The sequence below is a fragment of the Pituophis catenifer genome, unplaced genomic scaffold (genome assembly GCF_029215685.1).
Source record: "Pituophis catenifer annectens isolate HBS135680 unplaced genomic scaffold, rPitCat1.0.hap2 SCAF_2, whole genome shotgun sequence".
NCBI classification, from domain to species: domain Eukaryota; kingdom Metazoa; phylum Chordata; class Lepidosauria; order Squamata; family Colubridae; genus Pituophis; species Pituophis catenifer.
The window spans coordinates 142,386,445-142,393,988 of NW_027256882.1; positions in this window are offsets into that span (position 1 = coordinate 142,386,445).

The following is a 7,544-nucleotide window of genomic DNA, read 5'->3' on the forward strand; positions in this document are numbered from 1 at the left end:
CTTTTAGGTGGCCGACATGTCATAGCATTTTTTTGGAAGGCAGGGAAAGAGAATAAATGCAACAACTCCTAGAGTGAACTTACCTTAGTCCTCAGGGTTTTTTAAAATAAAAATGGTAGGTGACTAAGATCCTGTACTTAGTTTGAGGTCCTCTTCCCAGAAAAGAAATAAAGTTTGGATGGTAGAGAATATATATCCTGAGGAACTAATGGGTTTCTAGTTTGAGGAGAAAGAAAGAAGAGAATATCTCAGAGGAAAAGTAGGATTCTTTTCCAAATGCCTTACTTTAAAATTAGGGGTAGGAAGTCATCTTGGATTTCTAAGAAGTGAAGATATTAAATACAAGATAAATCAGCAGTCAGGAGATTTATGTGATGACCACAAAAGTGTATGACCAATTTGAGAGCATACCAAGGACACAGATGCTTTTACAATAATCAGATTCCAATCCTACTTAACAAAAAGTGTGGGTCATAGATACTTCGATGATATAATATCACTGATGAAATTCAACACAAAACTAATCTGAGGCAGAGTGACAGACTTTTCAATTTTATTTCGGTGTAATATCTGGATACTTGAGGGGTGGCATAAGATGTATGTTTTCTGAAATTTTAATCTTTCCTTGAGCACTATGGGCTGGATAGAGCCCCACAAGAAACCTCCCTACAAATCAATTTCCCCTCTTTTCTACTTCCCACATTCCTCGCAATCCAGTTTGGAACTAACTGTTGTGTTTGCTAATCTTGAAACACTAAGAAATGGCAGGGAACCAAATAATTCAATCAGTTTTCCTTCAAGCTGATTAATAGGAGAGTTTAAGAACAGGACTTAGAGCCATCTATTGTATTCCTGCTACATTCAATTTGGTCCATCTGCCTCTTTTTACTGTGATTTGTCATGGAAATTTGATCTTGTATCCATTGTGGTCCATAAATGGGCAGTTGAAGAGCCCAACCACCAAAGCAAATTTATAGCAGCATTTCAAAGATTGAAGGGGTCATTTGTAATGGCCACACCCTATTCTAGAATTGGAAAGAAAGGCAAAAAAAGTGCCCAATTTGGAACTTAGGCTCTTGATCATACTATCACATTTACTCCTGAAGGAGTAAAACAAATTCTGGAACTAAGTCCTCTAAACTACCAAGGACCCTGAACTTGAGTAAGCCTTCTTAATAACTAGCTTTGAGTTTGCAGGTGTTAGCTCATAAGTTATCTTAAATCAACATCTGTATTTTCAGAGGAGAACTAGGAAGTAACTAACCACAAAAGCAGACTTGTGCCAACCTCTGCTTTATTAACTGTATATTCTGACTATAAGCAGAAAATCTAACCCAAGTTATCAAAAATAAGATGTTTGGCATTTTAACATCATTATTGGTCAGCATGATTATATTTATTTATTTATTTATTTATTTATTTATTTATTTATTTATTTATTTATTTATTGTTTAAATTTATATACTGCCCTACTCCTGAAGGACTCAGGGCATTGAACAGCCAAAAGATAAAACACACATAATACAAAATTTAAAAACAATATAAAAACCCATTAAATAATTTGGCCCAAACAATTTAAAACACTCCTATTATTTTAAAACAAATTTAAAATTAACAATTAAAAAGGAGGTTAGGCCAGGATAGCCTGTTGAAATAAACAGGTCTTGAGGGCTCGGCGGAAAGTGCGTAAGTCCGGGATCCTCCGTATCTCCGGGGGGAGCTTGTTCCAGATGGCAGGTGCCCCCACAGAGAAGGCTCTCCCCCTGGGGGCCGCCAGTCGACACTGTTTGGTCAACGGCACCATGAGGAGCCCCTCTCTATGGGAGCGTACTGGCCGGTGAGAGGCTACTGGTGGCAGAAGGCGGTCTCGTAAGTACCCGGTCCTAAGCCATGGAGTACTCTAAAGGTGGTAACCAAGACCTTGAAGCGCACCCGGAAGACCACCGGGAGCCAGTGCAGCTCGCTCAGGAGAGGTGTTACATGGGAACGCCACGTCGCTCCCATAACCACCCGCGCGGCCGCATTCTGGACCAGTTGGAGCCTCCGGGTGCTCCTCAAGGGGAGACCCATGTAGAGAGCATTACAGTAGTCCAGGCGGGAGGTGATGAGGGCATGAGTGACCGTGTGTAAGGAGTCCCGATCCAGAAAGGGACGCAACTTGCGAATCAGTGGACCTGATAGAAAGTCCTCCCAGCCACAGCTGTCAAATGCTCTTCTAAAGACAGCTGTGAATGCAGGAGAACACCAAAGTTGCGAGCCCTCTTTGTGGGGGCCAGCGGCTCGCCCCCAATAGTCAGTGATGTCACCAACTGACTATATCGGAACGCCGGAAACCACAGGCACTCAGTCTTGGATGGGTTGAGCTGAGTCTGTTTCTCCCTATCCTGATCTGCATAGCCTCCAGGCACTGGGACATTACTTCCAGGGCATCATTGGGGTGGTCCAAGGTGGAGATGTACAGCTGAGTATCATCAGCGTACTGATGGAACTCCACCCCAAAGCCACGGATGATCTCACCCAGCGGCTTTACATAAATGTTGAACAGAAGGGGCGAGAGGACCAACCCTGTGGTACCCCACATACAAGGCACCTCGGGGTCGCCCTCTGCCCCCCTGCCAACACAGACTGCGACCGGTCGGAGAGAAAGGAGGAGAACCATCACAACATGGTGCCCCCCACCCCTAACTCTTCCAACCAGTGCAGCATGATACCATGGTTGATGGTATCAAAAGCCGCTGAGCGATCTAATAGGACCAGGACAGAGGAACAACCCCTGTCCCGAGCCCTCCAGAGATCATCAACCAACGCGACCAATGCTGTTTCCGTGCTGTACCCAGGCCTGAAGCCCGACTGGAACAGATCTAGATAAACCGTTTCATCCAGGTACTGGGGAAACTGTCGCGCCACCACACTCTCAACAACCTTCGCCACAAAGCGAAACTGGGTCTTGGTGAATTTTCCCCTTCACTTTTCACTATTACTTTATTTATACAGTACAGGTTTTGCAGGGTTGTCCCTACTATTAAGCAAAGGTCCATGTTCCAGGCAGTACATGATATGTGGGGTATGTAGCAGGGATGGGGTCTAATTTTTTTTTACTACTGGTTCTGTGGGCGTGGCTTATTTTGTGGGCGTGGTGTGGTGGGGGTAATGTGACTGGGTGGGCGTGGCCAACTTTTTTTTTTTTTTTACTTTTAAAAGCATTTTTTCTACAACCTTAAGGGGTTGAAGAAAAAAATGCTTTTAAAAGCCTCTGACGATCAGGCAACTCAGCTGGGATTGCCAGAGGCTTTTAAAGGCATTTTTTTTTCTACAACCTTTTTTTTTTTTACTTTTAAAAGCCTCTGACGATCCCAGCTGAGCCGCGCGATTATCAGAGGCTTTTTTTTTTTACTTTTAAAAGCATTTTTTCGGCTGAAGAGGTTGTAGAAAAAATGCTTTTAAAAGTAAAAAAAAAAAAAAGCCTCTGATGAGGTGGGCAGGGTAAGTGAGCAGTGACCAGGCCGGGGACCAGTTCAGGGGCGTGGCCAGCCAATGTTATTACCGGTTCTCCGAACTACTACAAATTTTTACTATCGGTTCTTCCAAACCGGTGCCAACCGGGAGCAACCCACCACTGGTATGTAGGATAATGGCAGATGTTTTTTGAGGGATCCTTGGTGCTCTTTGAGTTTCATTGTTTTCTTGCAGACATTTCATTACCCAAACTAGGAAACATCATCATGCACGGATGATGTTCCCTAGTTTGGGTAATGAAACATTTGCAAGAAAGCAATCAAGCTCAGAGAGCATCATTTCATCCCTGAGCTACAAATATTCTGCTTCATAGATGCTCTTCATTTCAGACATCTACCCTGCATCACCTAAATTAAGTTATTTTGCTGCGGCAGACAAAGGAAGCTTGAGAATTTCTCTCTGTGGAAGGGTGAGTTGGGGACCATTATGTAGCTAAATATTTTGGGCCAATCTGAGCCATTGGCAAGAATGTGCAGATGATGGGTGTGACAATTAAAGCCCTGTCTTTTTTTTTATGTACATGTGATATGAGCAACATTTTAAAAAGAGTTGTAGTTTTGATCACCCAGTTGCACCCAGCATTTTGACATTACTGACCATCCCTGTAGATGTAGATCCCTTACAGTAGTGGGTTCCTCTTATCTTCGCTACCAGTTCGGAACCGGGAGCACGCGCATGCGCAGAGCATCTGTGATGACGTCTGGGTGGGTGGGCGGAGCCTCCCACCGCCACCACTATCAGTTTTCCCAAACCGGGGCGAACCGGTAGAAACCCACTGATCCCTCAGTTCTCATGTCTTCTTGGCAGAAATACTGAATTATTATTATTTAGATTTAAATTCTGTCCTTTTTCTTGGCACTCAAGGGAGCTTACATGGGATCTTCATAACAACAACCATTTGAAGTAGACGAGGGAGAAAAGTTAGCTAGTAAGCTTCCATGGCCAAAATGATCTTGAACCTGAGTCTCAATTGTCATAATTCAACACTATGACCACAACAACATAATGGCTTTCATAGTCTAAGATATATAAATGACCAAAATAAGGTCTAAATATATGGAACTGAACAGAAAACATGTTCTCTCCCTTATGTTTCCTTCCTACTCTTTTCTCTCTTTCTGCTTTACCAGTAACAAATTTTAAACTGTAAATTCCATAAGGAAAATATGCTTGCATTATAAGATAACTTGCAAGTATATAAATAATTTAATCAATCCAAGTTGCTAGAAATCACAACCTTATATGTTTGCTGGGAAAGAGTAAGCCTTCTTATATTACGTTCTCATTTATTTGCAAGATCTGTTTAGAAATTATTTTCATTGTGTGCTTTCCAAGCAATCTTTTTCAGCATCAGAAATAGAGATGAGAAACAAGTATAAAATCCCAAGAAAATTGATTGTTAAAACAAAGACCAGGACTTAATACAGTATATGTATATCAATCAGATTTGATTAAGAATTCCTGCATCATACCCAATAATTGTTTGTAAATGGCCACAGTCTACAATACTTGGCCCCATGTCTACTTTTTACAGTTTTCATTATCTCTGTGATACAGGATAATTACTTCACGCTTGGTGAACTGGGGATGTCCAGAAAAGCTAATGATGTAATAACTTCATAAAAGGAGCTGCAAAAACTAGTGAGAATCAGCTTTCAGCTGCTTATCTCTTGTGTATAAAGTGGCTGAAAATTAACTTGGTTTTAAAAATCTCTGGATTTCAACTCTCCTCTGCTTTAGGCACAGTAATGGCCTGATATATTTACCATAGCTTGTATTGGTGGATTCTCCTGCTTCTTTATATCTTTGGGCTTGTAAAAACACACTGGTTTTATTGTTTTTTTCTATTTTGGGGGCAAGAAAGGGAAAGTAATAGAACTCTTGACATTTATTTATTTATTTATTTATTTATTTATTTATTTATAAATATATATATATATATATATTTATATTTGAATGAACTTGTAAAAACATATTATTTTTGTTTTCCAGTTTCTTCCAATATGCATGCCAACTTGAAAAAATTGCATACTTACTGATGGCCTAAAATTAATTTTTTTAAAAAAACTAGTTTTAGTATTCAATTAGAACCTGCTAAATTAAAAATAATGGATACAAACGAATTGATTACTACAATCCTAGAACATAATCTCAAAAATAAATCCCATTGAATTCAATAGAATCTTTCCCATTCCCAGTGGATATAAAGCTGAAACATTATCTTGGAAATTAAACCTTTTTCACATGTGCATCTTTTTATAAACCTTTGCTAAGCTGTTTTTATTTCTTCCACATCCATATGGATATCTTTGTACTTCATACTAATTAATATTATTTTCTATTAGTAATTATGACATAGAAATTCTTACCAGTAATACTTGTGAGGAGCTTTTAAAATGTATTTTGGAGAATATATTGCCTTTCCTGGCTTGTTTTCACAGTTTCTGATTCTGATTAGGATGCCCACTTCATATAAAAGAAATAACACTTTTTATTTTTGAGAGAGGTAATTGGTACAATTATCTATTTGGCATCTTGTGAAGTATTATATTATCCATTCATCCATTCATTCATCCAGCCAGCCAGCCACAAATACATGCACACACATGCACACAGAGAAATAAAAATTTGAGGGCAATCTGAAATGTGTAAAACGTAACTATCTTCCAGGCTTAAAATTTGCCTCTCAAATTTAATTTCAAACTGAATTTGAATTTAGCTTCAAATTCATGTATATTTATGTGACTGCCCCAGTGGTCATCTAGATTCTTTTAGACAACATGTTTTAAGAAGGACACCTTCAATACATTTTATTCTATATATACTCGTTTCTCTGACTGTCAGAGATGAAATAGGCAAGCTGTGCCTAGAGCAAAAGCAAACATTGCCCTCTAAACAAGCCGAATAGCAATTCACTTAACCATTGGAAACCAAAATATTTCTTTATATCAACACTATTAATGGTTTGGATAGACTACTTACAGCTGCCAAATTGTGTCCTCCTGTTATTGTACACCTGACATGTGTATAGATTTAGTGAATACGAGCTTCTTGCAAGAATGAGACCTCATCCAGATTAAAACTGGTAACCCTAATTCCTCTCACAGCTACTTTTCCCAAACAATGCCTATTAGATCTGCACAAAGTATTCCAAAGAAGAGCATTGCAAAATGCATTTAGGTAAATCAAACACTTCTTCGAAGCTTTAAAGAGGTGCATGTTTTGCAAGACTCATACAGCTGTTTCAAAAGCTATCCTTGGCCAACTCCTCGCCCATCTGCATGGCATAGCCATTTCACCTCACTTATGATCACAACACAAGTTTATTCTGTACAAGCACAGAATGGGTCAGCTTGCCACATTTGCAAAGTACACAGCTGCTTTAATGTTTCATAGAGATGTTTCACTTGCAGTTTGCCACAAAACCCTTCTGAAATGCTTTGCATAGCTTTAGGGCACAGCAGAGAAGAAGACCAAAAACAAAAAACAAAAAAAGCACCTCCCCAGTACTCACAGATTAGAGCAGTTTACCCTACTGGGCCTTTTTCATCAGAAAACAAAGGTGATTTAATGCCCCGCCAGAACCTGCTTTTCTAGTGCTCCCATAGTGGTATAATTTTTGTATAATTTCCAACATGATAATCTGTTATTCCATTTTGTGGATCAACATGTTCCAGCCATGAGTTTAGAATATTCTCTTGGGAAGCATGTTCCCTCATGGCTAGGCAGTGGTCCATTGCACTGTTTTTGTCAGAAATTAAACCCGTATTTGCCCAAGGCTTTAATTGTTAAAATTTTATACATTAATTGCATGTTTTACCATTTTCTTTCACTGTTTTATTATTTCTGCTCTATTTTTAATTTATTAATTATAATCATTACTGTACATTGTTTTGATATTTTAAGGGAAGATTCTAGGGTTTTTTTAAAAAAATAGTATGATTGGCATCACTCTTTGTTATCAGCACAAAGAAGTTAATTTTCATCTATCCTATAGATCAATGGTGCTTTATTTAGTAGTAATATCA